The 21,411-nt window shown below is 45.9% G+C and overlaps 1 protein-coding gene across 1 annotated transcript in view; it reads right to left on the reverse strand.

The window, feature by feature from the left end:
* LOC144753633 (uncharacterized) overlaps window positions 1-20,504 on the reverse strand; it is a 79,675-nt gene extending 59,171 nt beyond the window's left edge. The window contains exon 1 of the mRNA XM_078641261.1: window positions 20,457-20,504. The gene's annotated coding sequence lies outside the window, so the exon portion shown is untranslated. The remainder of the gene's footprint in view (window positions 1-20,456) is intronic.
* Window positions 20,505-21,411: the final 907 nt, after the last annotated feature.

The following is a 21,411-nucleotide window of genomic DNA, read 5'->3' on the forward strand; positions in this document are numbered from 1 at the left end:
ATCAATCACTGAATTTGTAAAGCGCGCTACTTACCGGTGAGGGCCTCAATGCGCTGAGGGGAGGGGGTGCTGCTACTGCTCGAAGAGCCAGGTCTTGAGGAGCTTCCTGAAGGTGAGCAAGTCCTGGGTCTGTCACAGGTGGGTGGGGAGGGTGTTTCAGGTCTTGGCGGGAAGGAAGGAGAAGGATCTGCCGCTGGAGGTTGTCCGTTGGATGCGAGTGCGAGGCTGGTGGAGCGTAGTTGGTGGGCAGGGGTGTAGAAGTTGAGTCTGTTTTTCAGGTAGGCTGGTCCAGTGTTGTGGAGTGCTTTGTGTGCGTGGGTGAGGAGCTTGAAGGTGATCCTCTTGTCAACGGGGAGCCAGAGCAGGTCTCTTAGGTGGGAGGTGATGCGGCTGCATCGAGGGATGTTGAGGATCAGGCGGGCAGGGGCGTTCTGGATGCGTTGCAGTCCTTGTAGTTGTTTGGTCAGGATTCCTGCGTAGAGTGCGTTGCCGTAGTCCAATCTGCTGCTGAGGAGGGCATGGGTCACCGTTCTGGTTTTGGTCGGGATCCACTTGTAGATCCTGCGAAGCATGCGGAGGGTGTTGTAGCAGGAGGAGGAGACGGCGTTGACCTGCTTCGCCATGGAGAGGGAGGAGTCGAGGATGAATCCTAGGTTGCGTGCGTGGTTTGTGGGTGTCGGTGCTGTTCCCAGTGTGGTCGGCCACCAAGAGTCGTCCCAGGCTGAGGGGATGGAGCCGAGGATGAGGACTTCCATCTTGTCCGAGTTTAGTTTCAGGCGGCTGTTCCTCATCCACTCGGTGACGGCCTTCATTCCCTTGTGGGGGTTGGTTTTGGCGTGTGAGGGTCCTTGGTGAGGGAGAGGATGAGCTGGGTGTCGTCGGCGTAGGAGATGATGTTCAGGTCGTGTTGGCAGGCAGTGGCGGCTGGTGACTTTTGAAAGTGGTGAGGCGTAAAACAATTGTCGTACTTCACTGCGGCGAGTGAGCAAGCGTGAACCACCTAAGAGAGGTTGGGGGGTCTCCCCCTGAAAATTGTTTTAAAAAAGACTGGGCAAATGGTGCATTTCCAAGCAAACCTGAAGGTGCGAAGAACAGCACTGGAATGCTTTCTGCCCAGAACTCGGGATCCTTCCCACCTGGCAGTGCCAAAGGAAAAAATTAAAACCTGCCTCTTCACTGAGGCTTTTCTAGCCCTCTACAAAGCTCACAGAATGCCTCCCATCCCATGCAAAGAAAAAGTCCCTGAAAAATGTTAAAGTGCCGCAGAGGAGCTCTGTGAACTGAGTAAAGAACAAGTGACCTGAGCCAGTCAGATTTTGCTCATCCTGTACGTATGTAGGGGTTTTGGTTACACATGAAATACACCTAGACTCAATATCCAAAACAGCATTATAAAGTGGCCACTAGCCAAAAGTCAGCACACAACAATTCAATTAAATACATCAATAAATGAAGTGAGAGAGATCCCGCTGAAGCGCAGCGACTGATGTAAGGATAAGAACACCACTCTGATCATCTGCGCTCAGAACCCCTCTTCCCTCTCTCATGTGCACAGGGCTCTCTGCCCTCAGTACCCCTCATACACCCCTCCTGTGCAGAGGGCTCTCTTCACAGTACCCCTCATCCACCCCTCCTGTGCACAGGGCTCTCTTCCCTCAGTACCCCTTATCCACCCCTCCTGTGCACAGGGCTCTCTTCCCTCAGTACCCCTCTTCCTTCTCTCTTGTGCACAGTGCTCTCTGTCCTGAAAACGTGGGAGTGCGTGAGAGTGAAAAGAAGAAAAGAATGACAGAAAAAAAGAAGATAGGACACTATTTAAGAGTGGACATGCATTTTTTAAAGATCTTTAACCCAGGCTGGCACAGACTAATTAACTGCCCTTTGCACTGAAATAAACACATTTATACAATTCCACTTTAAAGATCTCATCTTGCTGGTACCGGCATCACCCAAGTGAATCCTCGTCCCATAAAATATTTCCTCCTTTCTTTTTTCATGCCATATTAAAGCATTTATATTTTGAGTTTTGAACGTGCTGCCTGTCTCTTTCAAACTGAAAAGGACACACTCAGATGCCGCCTGATACAATGGATGGATCTGCAATGAAAGCGTCAGCTTTCCCTGACCTGAAATTTACGTCTCAGCTTTAGTCATTTAGGAGCATGGAACCAAACCAACGTCGTGTTCTTGAGGAAAAACAACAGCAGAACATTCCCGGGGAATTCAAGTGAGGGAAAAAATGATCGTCTCGAGTCCACACGCCACGGACAAATACAGCTGCCTACTCTAGTAGACAGTGTGGGGCATTAAGTGGAATTTGAAGGCGGTTCCAGAAGGGCAGCCGCGAACCACTTAGCATAAGAAAAACATGTCTTTAAAACACAACCTGCAGGCAGGGGCGGTGGGTGAGATGTTAAAGTGGTGGGCGCAAACTAATTTGCATACAGCACCGTAGCGCGCGAGCGCGCCCGAAACCCAAAAGGGGGGCTTGGGGGGGTAACCCCCCCAAGAAAATTTTGAAAAAAAGGAGAAAAATCGTGCATTTTCAAGCAAATTTGAGAAAGCAGGAAGGTTAATAAAGCAATTGTGAAAGTGCAGTTATCACATTAATAGATGGCATAACATAGGTAGCTGCTTATTCAGTATTACCACAGAGCTTCATACATTCTGTCCTATTATGCTCAGGTGCTGAATTCAGACTATAAGACTTTCATGGAAATCTCAGCTCTAAGAGTAGAAGAAGTTACACAGCAGTGTAATGGTTGCCAGGTTCGTTCCGCAGGAGCGTCAGGAACTTGAAGAAAAGTCCACAGTTTTCCCCTACGGCCTTCCGACTCTATTAGACTCTAGAGTAACGAATGGCACGCAAGGGGAAAACAGGGAAACAAAACAAGGAAAGGCGGGGGAAGAAAAACAGTCTTACAATATACTGAATATTAGACTCTAGAGTAATGAATGGCAAGCAAGGGGAAAACAGGGAAACAAAACAAGGAAAGGCGGGGGAAGAAAAACAGTCTTACAATATACTGAATATAAAAGAGGCAGCGCAATGCGCTGTTACCGTGATTCTGGTTGAGCTGAGCTTTTTACACACTTCACATAGGTCCACGCAAGTACCCCAAACATAAATGGTATAAAGGTTTTCGCAATTTGCCAAGGGGAAATGTTTGATAGGCAACACAAGCAACGAATCGTTCACCCTGCGGGAGACAGGTCCGGCCAGTGAACAACGGTGAGCAAATCTGTGTAGTCTCCAAATAGAACAAACACTACAAAACCTTTAAAAACAGAGATAACAATGCATTTCTTACCTCAATCAGAATTTTTTGTATTCAACCAACAAGTAGCAGCATTCACTTTTTGTAAAGGAAATCCGCACGTCTGTCTTTCAGTGTAGCAAACTTGTCAATTACTTGCATATTGAAGTCCGGTATCTTTTGGACTAGCTTGCTCTCTACAGACAGCATCGCCAAAGCATTTAGTCTTTCCTCTAGCATGGTGTTTCTGAGGAATGTCTTTATACGCTTTAAGGCTGAAAAACATCGTTCAGCTTCTACTGTTGTCATTGGAGTCGTAATCACAATTTTGAGTAAAGTCACTGTCTCTGTAAGTGAGTTTTCCATATGCAGTTTATGAATTAACCTCAGCAAACTCAAGGCGCTTGTGGCCTTCCGGTACACAGGCATTCCGTAGAGTACAGTTAACTCAGTTCTCAACTGCTCTTTTTTGAGCATAGGATATGCTTCCGCAGCCTGATTCAGAGCACGCTCAGGGAAGGATTCATCATATCGTGCAAACTCTTTACTTTGCAATAAAGTGGCAGTCACCAAATGTTTTGTGAATGAAAAACGTTCTTTTGCCTGCACAATTACAATGTCACATATCTCCTTTTCCAATTCGAACCAGAGAGGTGATGTTTTGTCTGCGGTTTGCAAAAATAGAATGCTCTGGCAGTTTGCTCTCCAAATCGTCAACCCGATCTCTCACTTCCATTATCTTTTGTACAAATGCAGATGTAACGGCTTTCACAGAGACAGTATCTATGTCTTTTCGTTGTAACTGATCGTATAATCCATCAACATGAGTCATTATGTCATGGAATAAAAACAGTAAGAACTGAAACTCTTTGTCTTGTAGTGTTCTAAGAAAGCCATGGGCTTCATTCTGACTTGTGCGATCAAAGTCTTCTCTGGATGATATGGCGACAAAACATTTCTCAAGGCCCTCCCTCTCTTCAAAGATTAAGTTGACTGTACGAATGTGAAAGTTCCAACGAGTTGAGGATCCCCTTGGTACGCTTTTGTCCACAATCTAATGAAGGGCTTCTGTTCTTTTGGGGGAACGTGTGAAGAATACTGCTATGCCTCCGATATCCTGAAAGAAAACTCGTGTCTCTCTGATCTTTGATACCGCCTGTTGCATAATAAGATTGAGTTGGTGGGCGTAACAGTGCACAAAATGAGCATTAGGGTACACATCTCGAGTTCGTTTCTGTACTCCACCAAGGTTTCCACTCATTACGGACGCACCATCATAGCTTTGTGCGATAAGTTTTTGTTTTTGAGGCAGGTCCGGGAAAATTAAGTCCAGTTGACACAGTATAGCTTCAGTGATGGTTGCTGCACTAGAGTCTTTTAAATGTGTGAAACCAAAAAACCTTTCCACAATGTTTCTGTCACTGTCAAGGTACCGAAACACTAACACGGACTGTGTTTTAGTGGCCACATCATTGGTGTCATCAGCCTGAATAGCCACAAAGTCTGTGTTTCGCAACTCTTGCACAATATGGCTTTTTATAATTTCGAGCATACAGTCAAGGAGTTCATTTTGTATTGTATTAGAGGTGCCCTTAAAGACTGTAGCACGTGCTAAATGTGTTTCCAAATCCTTGTCTATGGTTGACATTAAATCCACTAGGCCTCGGAAGATCCCAGGTTTTGAGGAAGTTTCTGATTCGTCATGGCCTCGCAATGCCAGTTCGAAAGCACCACAGAAACGAATGCAATCAATGATCCTGGATAGATTTTGTCTGTTCCTATCAACAGCTTCATTGTGTTTTTGAATGGATTTGCGATATGCATCATTTATCTGCTGCTCAATTGGTGCGTCTTCCCCCAACATTCCCAGTCTTGTCAGGTTTTCCAGATGATTTCTTGTGAGCGCATGCTTCTTTATTTTTTCAGCGATGTGCTTCAGGTCTACCATTCCTTGCCGTGTCCAAGAAAAGTCACCACCAAAAAGCAAGCAGGGGAAGCAGAACAGAGAATTTTTTATAGGGCACCCTGTAAGCCAATCAGCTTTTTTGTACCAGGCATTTGAGAATGTTCGTTTTGACATTTTTCCTCTGTCCTGGGTAGTTTGCTGTAGGTTTATTTCAGGCTGATGAGGTCCTAATTGCTTTATCTGTAGTTTTTGTTCAAGTGGCCGTGACTGGAATGACCTTGCAATCAGCTCTTGTACTGTATTCATGATGGTGTGTTGCTGGCCTTACCAATATATATATTAAAGAAACCTGTCAGCTGCAGTGCAATAATATGAAATTTCAGTACAAATACAAATACATCTCCAACAGCTCCCCTTCCCACAAAATGACTGCTAAAATACAGCCGTACTGCCTCTTGCCTCTCTGTGCCTTAGTGGTTGCTGGAGGCACTGAAAGAGACACTGCTTGAGGGCCTGGAGAGTGACCACATACTACATAGCCCTAACTCCCATGTAAAAAAATATATAGCATCAGTTTGCTTACCTTCAAGACTGGTCACTGGTGTTTGCTGGGTTGTAGCCGGGGTCGGGTGAGAGAGCAGCAAAGGAGGAGGTTGGGGTCCTCTTCTTGTTTGCTGATAAACCTGTCAATAATCAAAGTACAACGTATAAGGTGCAGTGCAATAATATGAAATTTCAGTACAAATACATCTCCAACAGCTCCCCTTCCCACAAAATGACTGCTAAAATACAGCCGTACTGCCTCCTGCCTCTCTGTGCCTTAGTGGTTGCTGGAGGGGGGACATCCTTTACGACGCGGATGTTACCCCGCGCTACAATTACGACGCGTCTCTTACAACGCAAGTCGTAACCACGACTTGCGCTGGAGGGCGCTCAAGGACAAGGAATAGTTAATTTACTATTCCAACACCTTCCCTACTATCCACGGGGACTGGTGTTGGAATAGTAAATTAAACTATTTCTAAGTCTGCACCCTACAGCGCAAGTCGTGGTAACGACTTGCGTTGTAAAACACGCGTTGTAACGGTACGCGTGGTAATAGCCCGCGTCGTACCGTCATACATCCTTGCTGGAGGCACTGAAAGAGACACTGCTTGAGGGCCTGGAGAGTGACCACATACTACATAGCCCTAACTCCCATGTAAAAAAATATATAGCATCAGTTTGCTTACCTTCAAGACTGGTCACTGGTGTTTGCTGGGTTGTAGCCGGGGTCGGGTGAGAGAGCAGCAAAGGAGGAGGTTGGGGTCCTCTTCTTGTTTGCTGATAAACCTGTCAATAATCAAAGTACAACGTATAAGGTGCAGTGCAATAATATGAAATTTCAGTACAAATACATCTCCAACAGCTCCCCTTCCCACAAAATGACTGCTAAAATACAGCCGTACTGCCTCTTGCCTCTCTGTGCCTTAGTGGTTGCTGGAGGCACTGAAAGAGACACTGCTTGAGGGCCTGGAGAGTGACCACATACTACATAGCCCTAACTCCCATGTAAAAAAATATATAGCATCAGTTTGCTTACCTTCAAGACTGGTCACTGGTGTTTGCTGGGTTGTAGCCGGGGTCGGGTGAGAGAGCAGCAAAGGAGGAGGTTGGGGTCCTCTTCTTGTTTGCTGATAAACCTGTCAATAATCAAAGTACAACGTATAAGGTGCAGTGCAATAATATGAAATTTCAGTACAAATACAAATACATCTCCAACAGCTCCCCTTCCCACAAAATGACTGCTAAAATACAGCCGTACTGCCTCTTGCCTCTCTGTGCCTTAGTGGTTGCTGGAGGCACTGAAAGAGACACTGCTTGAGGGCCTGGAGAGTGACCACATACTACATAGCCCTAACTCCCATGTAAAAAAATATATAGCATCAGTTTGCTTACCTTCAAGACTGGTCACTGGTGTTTGCTGGGTTGTAGCCGGGGTCGGGTGAGAGAGCAGCAAAGGAGGAGGTTGGGGTCCTCTTCTTGTTTGCTGATAAACCTGTCAATAATCAAACTACAACGTATAAGGACGGCTAAACTTAATTCAATCTTTTGCTGAGTTCATCCCCCGCCATACACACTTGCCCCTTTATCTCACCCCTGCAGGTTCTTTTTCACCCCTCCTTTCTCCCTCTTCTGTTACGCTCCCTCCTCCTTTCCTACCTTTCTTTCTCTTGACGTGGGTCAATGATTGATGATAAAAAAATAAGTCCCGGGAGTCTAAAAATGAGTGCTGGTGGGCCCCCACCTGCAAGCACCGGCTCACATTAAGCACTGATCTCCAGTAAACAGTGGGCTAAATATCTGTTACCCTAGACCGTGCATGTCACAAACTTACGAATGGATATATCAATCGCACAGGGAGTGAAGTGTCAAACGCACCGACACTATGGGCTGCTTTTCGGCGAGCGGAACATTTGTCACATGGAGACCGTGTAACCCACTGACACACTTGTTAATTCATCACAAAACTGCGCTGTGTACCTGTCACACAACGGGCGGCTTAGCTCTCACAGTACACAATGTTTACAATCTTTAATATCGTGGGCACCCTGTTTCTTACAAGCTCGGCTGTGTATTAGTCATTAGTCACACATTATACTGCACCTCCCTGCTATATTTTAGTGGCTAAGAGTAAAATGACGCCCCACACCAGTCATGGTGTGGACAGAAACACCTGCATCCCTGCCATTTGTGCACAACCGCCAAAATACCTTCCACATAGCACCTCGCGCCCCATAGTGCTATGCATCGTCTACACCTTATGTAATGTTGTTGTGTAACTGTAATGTGCTTGGTATCTTACACACTAGGTCGTGTAACCATCTAGTTCTCAGGCACACACACGCACATACAATTTCTCCGACACTTAGAGGCGACTTCCAAGTGTGCCACTGCCAAGGTTTCATCATTGGGCCTGCAAACAGCAAAGCAACCAGGCCTTTAGTGGGCAGGGTCCTGCCGGTTCTCACACTGACAGTTCTAAAATAGTAGATGCTGAGTCGGGCCACTATACGGCTCCCCATTTTTGCTCTCACCCTCCAGGTGAAAAGAAAAAACTCTGCAGCACCACCCTTTCCTGCCTTTGATGTAACTTCGAAGCACCTCGCCTTTCATAGTCTCATCATTTCAGAAGTGAAGTCTTTTCAATATTATATACAACAAAACCATAGTTGTTGCTTATTTAGCTCATGCAACTAACAAGTATTGACAAAGCCAATGGTCCTGGCTTGTTGTAGGTATAGTGTTACATGCTGAATTATATATCTGGATGCAATGACAGAATCAGCAAAATACCAGTCTATTACACTATTCTAAGCACAGGTTTTTAGCTTAGGTGTCTAAAAGTCCACCATTAATTACACAGACCACGCCCCTTTGAAAGACCTCCTGTTTTTTCATTCCACTTAAAGCCATGGAAGCAACAATAACGCGCTAGAAACTGGGGTTCGTGTGCCTCATAAAAACACCATATTAATATAACATCGTGCACATTTCAAATACAGCTCGCTCCTTATATTTTTTTTGTCTGGAAAATTACCACGCAGAATCTGTCATATTTCCTCCTACTCTCTCCCTTTCTCGCGTTCTTTCACCCCTTTGGTCTTCCTCTCTTGGAGCACGGAAGAACCATTAGGACGAAATACCTCACCACAAAGATCAGGTCATGCGTCCCTGTTGAATGGACAGCAGCTGGTTACTTGAAGAAACATACATTTCGAAGTGTTAAACATTGACTTTATTTTTGATATTTCTTTCTTACCCATTAATGCCACTTTAGGGTTGCAAGATAGATTATTTCTCACTTAGTGCAAAGCAGCACAAGGCACAGCACATCGGTTTTCACACTGAAGAAAGGGCACCTTACCAACACAAAACACCTTCCGCCCTGGATAGTAAATACCATGCTCTGAATTTCAACACTTTGGGGCCGATTATGATGGCGGATTTCCCGCATCCACCGGGCCGGCGGAAGCCACCGCCGGCCCGGAGGATGCAGGAAATCCGCCGGGGAGCCCTGCAAGACCCACCGCCATATTAGGATGGCTGGTGGGTCTTCCTATCTGTCCGCCGCCTTTCCGCCGCGGGCGGATTGCGCCCGCGGCGGAAAAGCATTAACATGGCTGGCGGTGTCTATCAGACACCGCCAGCCATATTAGGATGACAGCGAAAGATGCCTTTACACGGCGGCATTTCCGCCGTGTAAAAGCATACGGATTTGTGTTTGGGGGCCCGTTGCGGGCCCCCAGGGGTGAAGGGGGGTGGGGGGTGCACATGGGGGGTACCTAGGGTACCCCCCTGCATTTGCCTGCACAAAGCGGCAGGCACCGCGAGGTGCCTGCCGCTTTGTGCATGCAAATGCACAACTTACTTTTTTAACATTGCGGCGGGTGCTGCTTCAAGCAGCACCCGTCGCAATTATAAAAATAATGGCGGTCACATCCTAATTAGCACGGAGGGACCGCCACTGCCCCTGCGGACGGTCCCTCCTCCTCTAGGGTGGCGGACGGACGCAAGTCCGTCCGCCATCCTAATGAGCCCCTTTGTGCTGACACAAAGTCTTATTAAATTTGTGCCATAAATTACATGTGGACCAGAGAGAGCGCAGTTTAAAAAAAACTGAAGATGCAGCTCTCTTCTACATCACTTATGCACTCTTCGCAAAATCATTTCACATATGATTGCACCTGAAATTCAGTTAATGCCATCCTAACACAATAGATGAAAGTTCCCTACGTTTTTTTTTTCTAATCCTGGATTTAGATGACAAAGCATGAGCATGGGTTGTATCAGAATAGGGAACGAACATCTAACATTCCTTAACAAAGAGATCGAAATGCATTTTGCTGTTCATATTATCTAAAGTGTTAGTCTCACCATTAAAACCAACCAGTCACAATTAAACTAGAATGCATTCCCAGAAAGCAAGTAGAGATATCGAATATGAAAAGTGCATTTTGCATTTCTTTCACCTACGGCCATTTTGGCACTTTTCTCCAGGCACTTGAAAGATAATTACAATCGGTTTTCTCTCAAAATATTTTACATTTAAGGCTTAAGCACACGGTGGACATCATTTGAGCGAGTAACAGATGATTTGATGCTCTTTCTTATATCTTTCATTTTGCACCATACATCATGATCTGTATGTTTTAAGGGGACCAAAACCAGAATGTAGCCACTGCATAACATTATTTTCATAAAACCCACACGCCATTGTTCTATGTGTGAGGTATTCACTGATTCAGAATTAGCAATATGAAGACTTATTATTATATTTGGTTTTTATGAGCTATGTTATAAAAGGGCCCAAATGAGAAAAAAAAAAAAAGAAAGCATGGGCGCAAACTTCCCAAGGCGCCTAGAGGCGCGCAACTCCCAAACGCCAGGAAATGCATGCAGCAGCGCACAGACCTCGACTAACCTCAAGGAGAAGCACCACGCTTTACATTTAAAACTAGCTAAAAGCCTTCAACTACTATACAAACCTTACACCTCTATGGAAAGGCCAACATTGCTTCTTCGGAGAGCTACAATTAGGACCACAGGGGGGGGGGGACCTGATTCTACCAAGTTTCCCATGTGAATAGGATTGTCACATGCGCCACTTAATTCATCCTCTAATGCACAATATGCAGAAAATAAACGTTTGCAGCTCACATTCACCGAAAGGTGTTAAAAGATTAACATTGCTGTGAACCATGGAATGTTATTGAATACAGTGGTTGGGCATCTAAAGTGGTGCAGTGTTGACAAACGGTGGACAATAACTCGTTGAGAGAAAATTGATTTTTGGTGAGTGTGGGGGCGGGGGGGGCTTCTATAGCCATAAACGTGGAACGTCCAAAGATGTGCGTAGCCTTATTTAAGTGCACACACTACCATAAAGAGTGCAGCTCAACTAAGTGGCGATTGCCAAAGGAGAGGCGCGCCCACGACAGAAGAAGACACCTGTATACAGTGCGAGATGGAGGCTGGTGGTGCTCCAGGACTTGGCATGGGGCCAAAACCAGTAGGAGGGAGGGGGCTAGGGCGTGTAATTGCATTTCAGAGGAGTGGACTACAGGTGTTCCAGAGCAGAGGGACTTCTACGGGGTGAGTCCTTCAATATTGAGAGTAGAAGGGGCAAGCCATGTAGTACAGAGGCACGGCAAGTGTGACCCTCACTGTGAGACAGAGTGGGGATTGGCCTTCGCAGCACTGGAGACAAAGTTTGAGGGGGGAGTCCCAAAGCAACGGAAGGCACAAAAGGTTAGGGATGAGCTCCCCATTGAGTGAACAGTAAAGGGGTTAAGGAATAAGCTACTCGCGCAGCAAGGTGGAGGCGGGGGGTGTTCGGGCAGGGGTTAGTGTGAGACTTACAGTCGGGGGAGGACATGAGTGTAGGAGTGAGCTTCACATGGAAGGAGACCAGAGGCTAGGGTGAGCTCCACAGGCTGGAAAGTGAACAGAGATCCATAAGGGTCAGTCTCACACAGAGAGAGGAAAGGGGGGGGAGGATGGGTGGCGAAGGTCAGACCTAAGGGAGAACTATAAAGGTAGCGGAGGGGGCGAGCATCATCCAGGGCGAGGATGATGAGCGTTATGGAGGTGAGCAACACACGAAGGAAGAGCCAACATGGGAGGAGTGCCGAGTGCGCAGGGCTTGAGAGTGAGCCTCTGATGAATATGCAGCGATTGTCTTGTAACTGAACCCACTGTGAGGGAGTGACGGTTTCTTTGTCTCTTTGAGCTGCAACACGACTAAAAGAGTGAGTATTTTCAAGCAGTGTTGGGAGGTTGTGGCTACACAGGGAAGACGGGGGTGAAGTGGCGTCGGCTGTTTTAAGGGTGAAGGGTTTATTAGTGATGGCCGAGATTAGTATAATGTGATAAGTGAAAGACAAAAGATGGAGAGAGGCAAAAAGATAATCTAAGAGAGGAATAGAGGGAGGAGAGGGAAGAGATGAGAAACAGAGGAGAGAGAAGAGATCATAAGAAGTTGAGAGATGTAGAAAGGAAGGAAGGAAGGAAAAGTGAGAAAATGAGGAAAAAAACAAGAGTGGAAAGGCTTGTGAATGGAAACATGGATTGAGTGAGGAGAAGGGGGTGAGAGAAAGGGAGAACTAGAGTACAGGGAGGTGGGAAACAACAGTTGGAAGGAGGGCTTAAAAGAAGGAGATCAGGAAGGATGCAAAGATTTCAGACAGACGTTTCATAGTCTGTAACAACAAGAGAGGGGTGGATAGGTCCTCACACACACAATGCTGTCAATATATTTTTACAGAGCTTTATTTAGCCATGAGCACCACTCTGGTCCCTGCAGAACGATGCCTAGGTTTCAGCCAAGACATCTGGGGCCTGGTTTGAAGCTCAGCTGTGTTGGGGAATCCTCCAGTTTCTATGAAAGGTGCTCAGTCTGGGAGAATGGAGGGGTAGGTGGTTAATTTCTTTCACCTTCATAGTATGGAAGGCAAGGAAGCTAAGAGAAGACTGTACTTCATCCAGGAGTGGGAGTTTTATTTCTATTGAGGTCCAGCTCTAAATCCGACCTATGGCCAGCGCATATTAGGGGTAAAGCAAAATGCCATTGATTTCCACGGATCGCCTTTGAAAGTCTGTGGAGCTCAAGACACTCATGACACAGAGACAGCGAGCCACTAAAGGTGCATAATAGTTAGTTACCTGAGGTAGGCGCATCAGGAGAGTAGCAGATTTTCTGAGGGAGTTCCTAGATCTAGACCATTATAGTGGCCTAGAAACTGCCTTAGAAAAACTGGTAGAAAATGTAATTTCTGATATTTATATCATTACATATAAACTTAACCACGCTATTTTCCTCAATATAAAGTGCCACTCAAAGTGTCCTACATAACCGGCGCATTGAAACGTCACACGTTCTGAAAACATCGAAAAGTCACGCATAAGCAAAATGAAAACTTGCCAGCTATGTTTGAGGTCTAAATAACTTTCCTCCTCTATCTCTGTTGGTCTTTAGCCGCTAGTTTCACGGTCAAGGCGATTTTCTATCCTATCTCTGGTAAAAGAAGTGAGAGTGTTGTGGTTGTCAGGACAGGCAGCTCAGCTCTGTAGAGCCAGCACAGAGAGAAAACGTGCAGGGGAAAAGTATCATCTCTTTGTAATTAACTGTTCATTAAAAAATATATATTTATAAAAGTCTTTGGTTCTTTTATTACTCTGCACGTAGGTGCTCTGAAACTGCTCACAGGCTCCTCTGCGGAGACGCTGGGGGAACAGAAATGTTGTCGCTCTTCCACGTGCCTTGAAGCTCTCCAAGCGCCCAAGCCTATGCACCAGTATACCAGCGGACCGGACAGCTAGCAGTCTCATTATAATCTCCAAGTGGTCAGCACATCAGAGCTGAGCTGCCACTCATCCAACATTCCAGACTAAAGTCTCAATCTATAGTGTTCAGCTCACCTCTTTAAAAATGCAGAATGATAGCCTAGCTTCAACATTCATATGCCATTTTTGACACCTTTGTCTATTTCTGGGTACAGAATTATAGATTATTTGACAACCATATTTTGCATTTTGGAACATTTCAACAACAGCAAAAAAACGAATTGAAAAAGTAAAACTAAAAGTCCCAAAATGCAATGTGTAAAAACCTGGTGGGGCCAAATAAGATGCGCTGGGCAGCGAAGCCTTCTTTAACGTGCTCAATCCAACGTAAGTGATTCTATAAGGGAACAATAAGGGGTGACAATTCAAGGGTTAACGGGATGGGTCAAGTGCAGGGTTAACAGGATGGGTTAACGCCGGGATGGGTCAAGTGCAGAAATGAATGGTTTGAGGATGAAGAGTTTAAGGATGAAGTCTGAAGCATTTATTCATGAAGGCTTTAGGGGGTGAATAATGAAGGTTTTATGGCTGAGGGGTGAAGGGGTTATGGTGAAGAGTTCAGAAGTAAGGAGTAAAGGGTTTTAGGTTGAATGCTTTATGGATGAGAGGTTTAAGGATAAACAGTGATGGGTTGAAGGCCTAGCACTCTATGGATATTATGAAATATCCATGGCAGTGCCCTCTGATACAAATGATTAAAATTAGATCCCCTGATATACGAATGAATCTGATTAATTTTGGTCTAGTGGAAACGCTGTGATAATGCCAACACATTTGGTGCCAACCGAAACTTAACAGACAGACCAAAAAGCATTATAGTACTGATCAGGTAACTCAGTAGGTTGAGCCCCTCCTGCAAATGTTTTTGTGACTTGTATATTGCGTTTTCATTCTGGCAAGGAAGTCTCACCATTGTAGTAATCCATTCAATGGATGCCTTTGCAGTGGGGAGAATATTTCACAGCAAGGGACAAACTGTTTTATGGGGGCTGCATAATTCATCACAGGTGCAGGCCTTAAAAGACATGAAAAGGGTACGCAGGAACCTGTTACAAATTAGGCCTGGTGGTCAAGTGTTTAAGGCACTATATAATTTTAACAATGCAATCAACTTCATTGTGCGAGGTATCCAAAAATGTAAACATTTTTCAGAAAATCCCATTGTCTATCATCACTGCCGGATAGGCATTAGCGGTTCTTGGTATTTGTGTACAGACCCTCAGCCAGCACCCCTTTGTTTATTTTCCATCGTTTTCCTATATGGGCTGAATACTCTGGACAACACTTATTTTTAAAGGAAATATTTTCCTGCTTCTCTTAAAGTGTCCGACGGTAGCGATAAATTATAAAAGCATACCTTTCACTTCATTGGCAAGCAGGTGACAGGCCTGTCAAAAGCCCATCACCACTGCGCACTGAAAACGTCCTCATTAGCAAAAAGCAAACGTTTTCCTTCCACAACATTATTGAAAAGGTTAAAAGCAGTGCTTTAAATGGGCCGGTACTCACCGGTACTGAGTACCGGCACTTCTTTTTTTTCCCTCCAAGAGTACCGGCACTTTTTCCCTACAAAAGGAGAGTACCGGTACTCATTCACGCAGGTCGGCGTTTTAGGTCTAGTGAGCATGCGTCACCTTTTCTCACACGATGGCCATTTCACACCGGTTTCACACCCTGCATTACAAAGCACATTAAAGTAAGAGCTCCCCCTCTCCTGAGAGCTGGAAAGCCCATCGGATGGCCCGATTGTGCTGCACAGATCTGCCCATTGTCAGGCTGGCTCGGCTGCGCCCTGTGTGCCGGGCTGTGTTCTGCTACTCGGCAGGTGGCGGCCCTGCAGCTTTGGATGTGATTTTGAAAAGGTCCCAGCTGGGGCGGCAGGGGTCAGCCACGGGGGGCACACATCCCAACCTGCTTCTTCTAAAAGTTATTTGAGGATGGCCGTGTGTCGGCCTGTGGGGTATTGTGTGTGAGCATTGTGAGGAGTGAATGGCTGCTCTCAGACCCACCACCGGAAAGGGGGCAGAGGGCGTAAATCTTTGTTTTTGACTTGACACTGCACATGCTGATAATGGCGCTCTCACCTGCCCACTCTTGCCTCGGCTGGAGGATGATGGTCGGGTGGGTCTAAACATCCTGCTCTCGGATTTAACTCAAGACATCACGTCTGGGGTGTGATCTTAAAGGGTCATCTCCTAGTGCATGCAGCTATTGACAGATTCAGTAATGCTGATAGGGAGGGGAAAGGGCACCTCTTCTACCAGAAAATTGTTTATTTCAGATTAGAGCGGACTGATTACACTGTTCAATTTAATAGTTAGGTGATAAAATGTTCTATTTATTTATTTATTCGTCCAATCGCTGCTGGTGTGAGAGGACTAGACACAAACAAATGCAAAACGTAAACTTAGAGCAAGTAAGAACGTGGCAAAAGACACACAGAACACAAGCACTACATCATGCTTGTGTAATGCAGGGGAAACTGCAGCGATTAACACTGGAGCCCTGCATTACATCTCTCCAAGGGGCCCATCAAATCCTGCGTTCCAGCAGAGGCAGGAACAAAACAAAGGAATCTAATACATTCCTTCCCTGCTGTTTCTGCCTCTGCTGCTGTGTTTCGCTCCGGTCCTCGCTGCTGGCCCGGCTCCTCTCTCCAAGGAGGGATATTCAGGTGAGTTTGTTTGGGGTGACCCCCAACCCAATTATACTTTGTATTTGGCATTTATTTATGCCAGTTCGTTGGTACAATTAAAATGTATGGGCAGCAGAAACTGGTATCTGGGCTAGTATCTGGGCTAGCAGGCAGCAGCAACTGGTATCTGGGCTAGCAGGCAGCAGCAACTGGTATCTGGGCTAGCAGGCCTTTAGAAAATCACAGACATAGAGTTTTCCTTTTTGATGGCCCCTGGAGTGCTATACACTGTTTTGGTCTTCAGTATATTGCCGTTTTTATGGCTGTTGTCCTTTATACAACTCTCAGATTTACACCAGAAGTGGTGTTTAGATTTGTACCTAACAAGTGGTTTAGTGAATATCATGGGTTCTCACCAACATTTTTGTTTGCCTAGGATCACACAATTTGGTAAAGTGGGGAAGCCAGGATTAATCCCAGGTTTTCTGGTGTCAAATTGTGCAGTTGACGAGAAATCAGAAAATCTGGGCTTAATCCTGGCTTTCCCACTTTAACAAATTGTGTGATCCTACGCAATTGTTTATTCTTTCCCTTCTTTTACTTCATTATCACATATAGGAGAACCTCGCAATATTACTTCAGGATACACGCTTTACAAAATCCTCCCCTGTGTTTGATTGATAAATTATAGTGATCATGTATAATAGGAACCCAGGCTGCTCAAGAGGATAAACATAAGTTCAATATTGGCATTGTTGTCCGGGTGGAGGGAAGAATTAATGTTTTTAAATTCACGTTTGAAAACTATGACTTTAAACAAAAAAAATGCTTATCGATGCACTGGTATAATCTGATGTAATAAGGATAATCAGTTCTGCATCTTGATAAAATAACACTTTTTCAATTGGGGAGAGACTTTATATATTGTTTACACTCTTGCTGCAAGATGTGTTTAAAAACGAGTGTTGGTAAAGTTAAGATGTGCAAGACACCCTAGTTACTTTTTCTTTAACTTCACTTAACCTTTAAATAAATGCTTGCATGATTATTTAACATTTTTTTGATGTCAGTTCTTAGTCGAGTAGGGTGCAGCCTCGTGCTGCTGTTGATCTGGTGCCGCACGTCAATGTCAGTGCTGTATACCATTCTGTTAGCCCACAACCAGAAAGATAAAGCATACTAAAGATGGTGATACAGGTGGCCCTAAACATGGAATGTTTAGCCTACAGCAAACTCTTTTGTGGGGCAGTCATGTACCGTAGGTTCTTGCCTCTCCTCACACTGTTTGAGCTGTGCAGGTAGCTGACTCTTTTCACAATGGGGTTTCTCGTGTCGGGACTCAGGAAAGACACTGATGCAGGAAGAGATAGTCAGGGTCAAACCAGTTAGGTTAAATGTGCTTCATAGCTACACTGATTCTCCTCTACTACCCGCCCCCACCACCCGAATGGGCAACTGTGGCTAATAGAGCAGCACTGTTAGAAGCAAGTCAGAGCAATGAAAGCAGGACTGTCCCAGGTTTAGCTGGTACTTGGTAGATGTTCAAGAAGTATGGTGGGGGTTGGTGTTGTGGTTACTCAGTGGCCTAATGCATCCACTTAAAAAATGTGTGTTTGACCTCTTGGTCTCAGCTTTAAATCATAGGAGGTTCACTCAGCTTTTCATCCTTCTGAGGTCGATAAAATTAGTAATATTGACTTGGTTAATATACATCTTTCAGAAAGCACCAAAATACCTCGAGGGATAACCCCTTTCTTTAACTCAGACCTCCTCCATTTGCTTTGCTACTACGTAAGGATCCATTTACTATAGTGCAAGGAATGGGGTTTCTTGGCTTGGGATTGGCATCTTCAACCATTTCTCCACGCCCCACCCCACCCCACCCCGGTTTCATCTGTATGCCCTTTAAATTAATACCTTTGCCCACCGCCTCTCCTTTTAAGTTGGATACTCAATGGTGATTGTCGATGAATCTCTGCATAATAAATGTGATTCGTGTGCCATTTGTGCACCGGCAATTTCATATTCAACATTTGAAAGAGAATGTTAAAAGTAGCTTTATTACATGCAAGGGTATCAAAAATATACTACAAATTGAAGCAATTTGTCATTATTCACTCCCCCAAAAATTCTTGCGCCCTTTAAAGTGTCATTAGCCCCGCCCATTGTCCCGCCTCCTAGCCCCGCCTTCTTGCCACGCCCCCAGCTCAATTTGATGAGTACCTGCACTTCTTTTTTCCCATTTAAAGCACTGGTTAAAAGAAAAGCATTTTGCAGTCTCCTCTTCCAACACCTAAAGTTCAAAAGACCTTGTACTGCCATTATTCACATTTGGAAGCTTGCATCTCACTTTGACCCATCCATATTTAAACAAACATTAATTCAACCAATTCAATACTCAGTCAGACTACTAACTTATCTCTCCCGATGTAGTCAGGCACTCTCTCACAACACCGCATGAGAGCCCTCCCGAGTCCCGGCGGCACCACGTGACATGACAACAGCTCTAAGTCTTCTGTTCAAATAAAACTCAAGTGACATTTACAGTAAATGAGTAAAATGACTTGAACAGACTGTAGCGTGTAGCGTCTTTAATTTAAATTAAATGCACAAATTCACCGGCGTTGCTGCCTGGCAGTACCTACTAAAATCGACGATCTCTTCCTTCTTCTTCAGACGGCGGATGAGTGTGATTCTCGTCTCACAGACAGTCACAGAGCAGAGAGAGGGATGATTCCAGAACAACTTGAACTTCTAACGGTGCGCATGGCCAATCACTGAATGGCTTCATATGCGAAGTCACAGTGATTGGCCAGCATACAGTCAATGCTGAGCGGCCTGCCTGAGCCACCCACGCGGCATCCAATGATGGATTGCCTGTCCTTGGCGCTGTTCACCAGCCAATCCTGGCGCTTATACAGCGCCAGGATTGGCTAGGGGGGCACACACAGCACTCGCCCTCTCGCCTTCCAAACGACGGGGCTGGCTAAACGCGCCCCCCCCTGGCCCCTTCTGTCTGTCTCAGCGTCTACATGACGCTGACGCGCATGCTCGGGTAAGTTTCTGCCCGTACTGCGCAACTCCCGTTTCTTTAAACACTACAGCCCTGAGTTTAAATGCCAGCCAGCCAGCCAACCCGGCCCCACCCCCTACGCACTCCCTATTTCAGCGGGTGTGTCCCGGCCGGAACCCCCGCTGAAAGCTTTTATATTCTTGATATTTAGGACGGACTCGGAGTCAAATAAATGGAGCTCGTTGTCAGCAGGTGCATCTACCAGGCTTAGTGGGGCTACGCCCCTACGCCCCAATGGACGCACCGCTGCTGCCTGCAGGTTTGCTGAGTCTGACCTCCCATGAGTTATCATAAAAAATTCTGACACAATCCGGTATTTTCACTCAAGTGAATCGAACACTCAAAAGCACTGAGTGACGTGCAAATTATGCAAAACAGAAACGCCCCAAGTTTAGAAGGAGAGCGTTCCCGCCAAAGGGATCCAGCCAACGAAATTTGAAAGTACGGCAAGCGATAAGCACAATTATCAAAAGATATCTCCTCGCAGCTGCCTGAAACTTTGATATATATTTTTTTCTAGGCATCCCCACAATCTGCATAAACATGCTACAATAACCAATCCATAAAAAATAAATCGGGATAGCCAACATAAATATCCTCGGGGAGCTTTGCCATATTTTGACCTTTAGCCAATGGCAATCTTTAATACTTTTGAAAATTTCCAAACGACCTTTGCAGTCATATAAAATGAAACCTCGGGAGTTTAGCGAGCCACACTGTTCCCAAACTTATGCCTGCGTGATGCATATAATAGTAAACCATGTCAGAACAGAGCTGGCAACTGGAAAAAGAAAGGTTCATAGTGAGATGGAACGTTAGGGAACGTGCAGTGCAAACATGTTTTTAAAAATGCGCACTGACGCAGTAACATAATATGACAGCTGAATGGAATGCCAAAGTCTGAACTACAGGTCATGAATTTCCAGGTAACTGACGACTCAGCTGTGATTTATTTCACGTCTGTCCATCATCATACAGGAAATGCATCACCAAACTTCATTCAACAAAGAGCTACAAAAAATGCACATTCGCATTAGCAGTGGTTTCAAAATGCCAGTCTCAGCTGTTACAAAACATTTAATGTTAAGGCGCCGAAGCTCGGGGTGTTAGCAGCCGCGACTCGCGGGGTGTGGGGGGGTGAATGTCACGGGGGGTTAACACGGGGGTGGGGTAAAAATATAGTATTACACGAAAACTCACCGGGTCCGCGCTGCCTCTACTCCTGGGCCCCGACTCCCTTGTTGGCGCCTTCTCAACGTCTTCGTCTGCGGAGTGGCTGGCAACCCCTCTCAGCCAATCCAGACGCTGCTCTGGCAGCGCCAGTATTGGCATGAGCAGGGACTGTCCCTGCCCATAGGAGACCGGGGGCTGCGGCCACCAGCCGGTAGAAACCCGTGCTCGCTCTCCTAATGTGCAGCAGGGCACAGCAGGCAGGCTACTATTGCGCATGCATAGCTGCCAAGGTTTGAGATTGCTATGAGTGACAGTTGCATAATTTCAGTGAAAATATGAGTGACATTTCAGGGACTATGAGTGACACTTTCTCGCAAGCAACATAAAGATGAGGGAAGCACATAAACACCAAAAAATACACTAATTTCAGCATGGAGAAACTCTAGGAAGATCTTAAGCGTACTGCAAGGGACAAGAAATTGAAGGGCATTAAAATCTAGTACTCTGTCAGAGACTCGAGTGGGGGTGGCAAGTGTTAACTACTTTAATTACTTAACTCGGTCCTTGGTGATCCGATCTTCATCCAGGAAGTCGCAGCACAGTGTGTCTGGCCTCGGCGATTGACTCTGGAGCATGGCTGCCTCGTGCCTTCCGCCCCCCTCCCAGGCAATCATTTTCGGTTTGCTGCCGGTGCCCGGAGAATTCAGGCAGCCTGTCCGAGTCCTCTCCTGACAGCTGCTGCAAAACGGTCGGTCACGACGGTCAGAGAGGTCATCTCTCCTACCACACTCTACAATGCACTTTCCCGATCGGCCTCCCCATACTGAGCTGTCTGCAGTGGCCCGGCCTGTGTGTTATAGCACTACACTCCGCACTGCCACACTCTTCGTCCCCCAGCTTTGCCGCAGTTTAGCTTGCGCCGCCGCCCGCGATCACCAATGCCTCTTTTCTGGCTCTGCGGGCGTGCGGCCATGAGTCAATA

This window comes from Lissotriton helveticus, chromosome 5_1, assembly GCF_964261635.1.
Source record: "Lissotriton helveticus chromosome 5_1, aLisHel1.1, whole genome shotgun sequence".
NCBI lineage: Eukaryota > Metazoa > Chordata > Amphibia > Caudata > Salamandridae > Lissotriton > Lissotriton helveticus.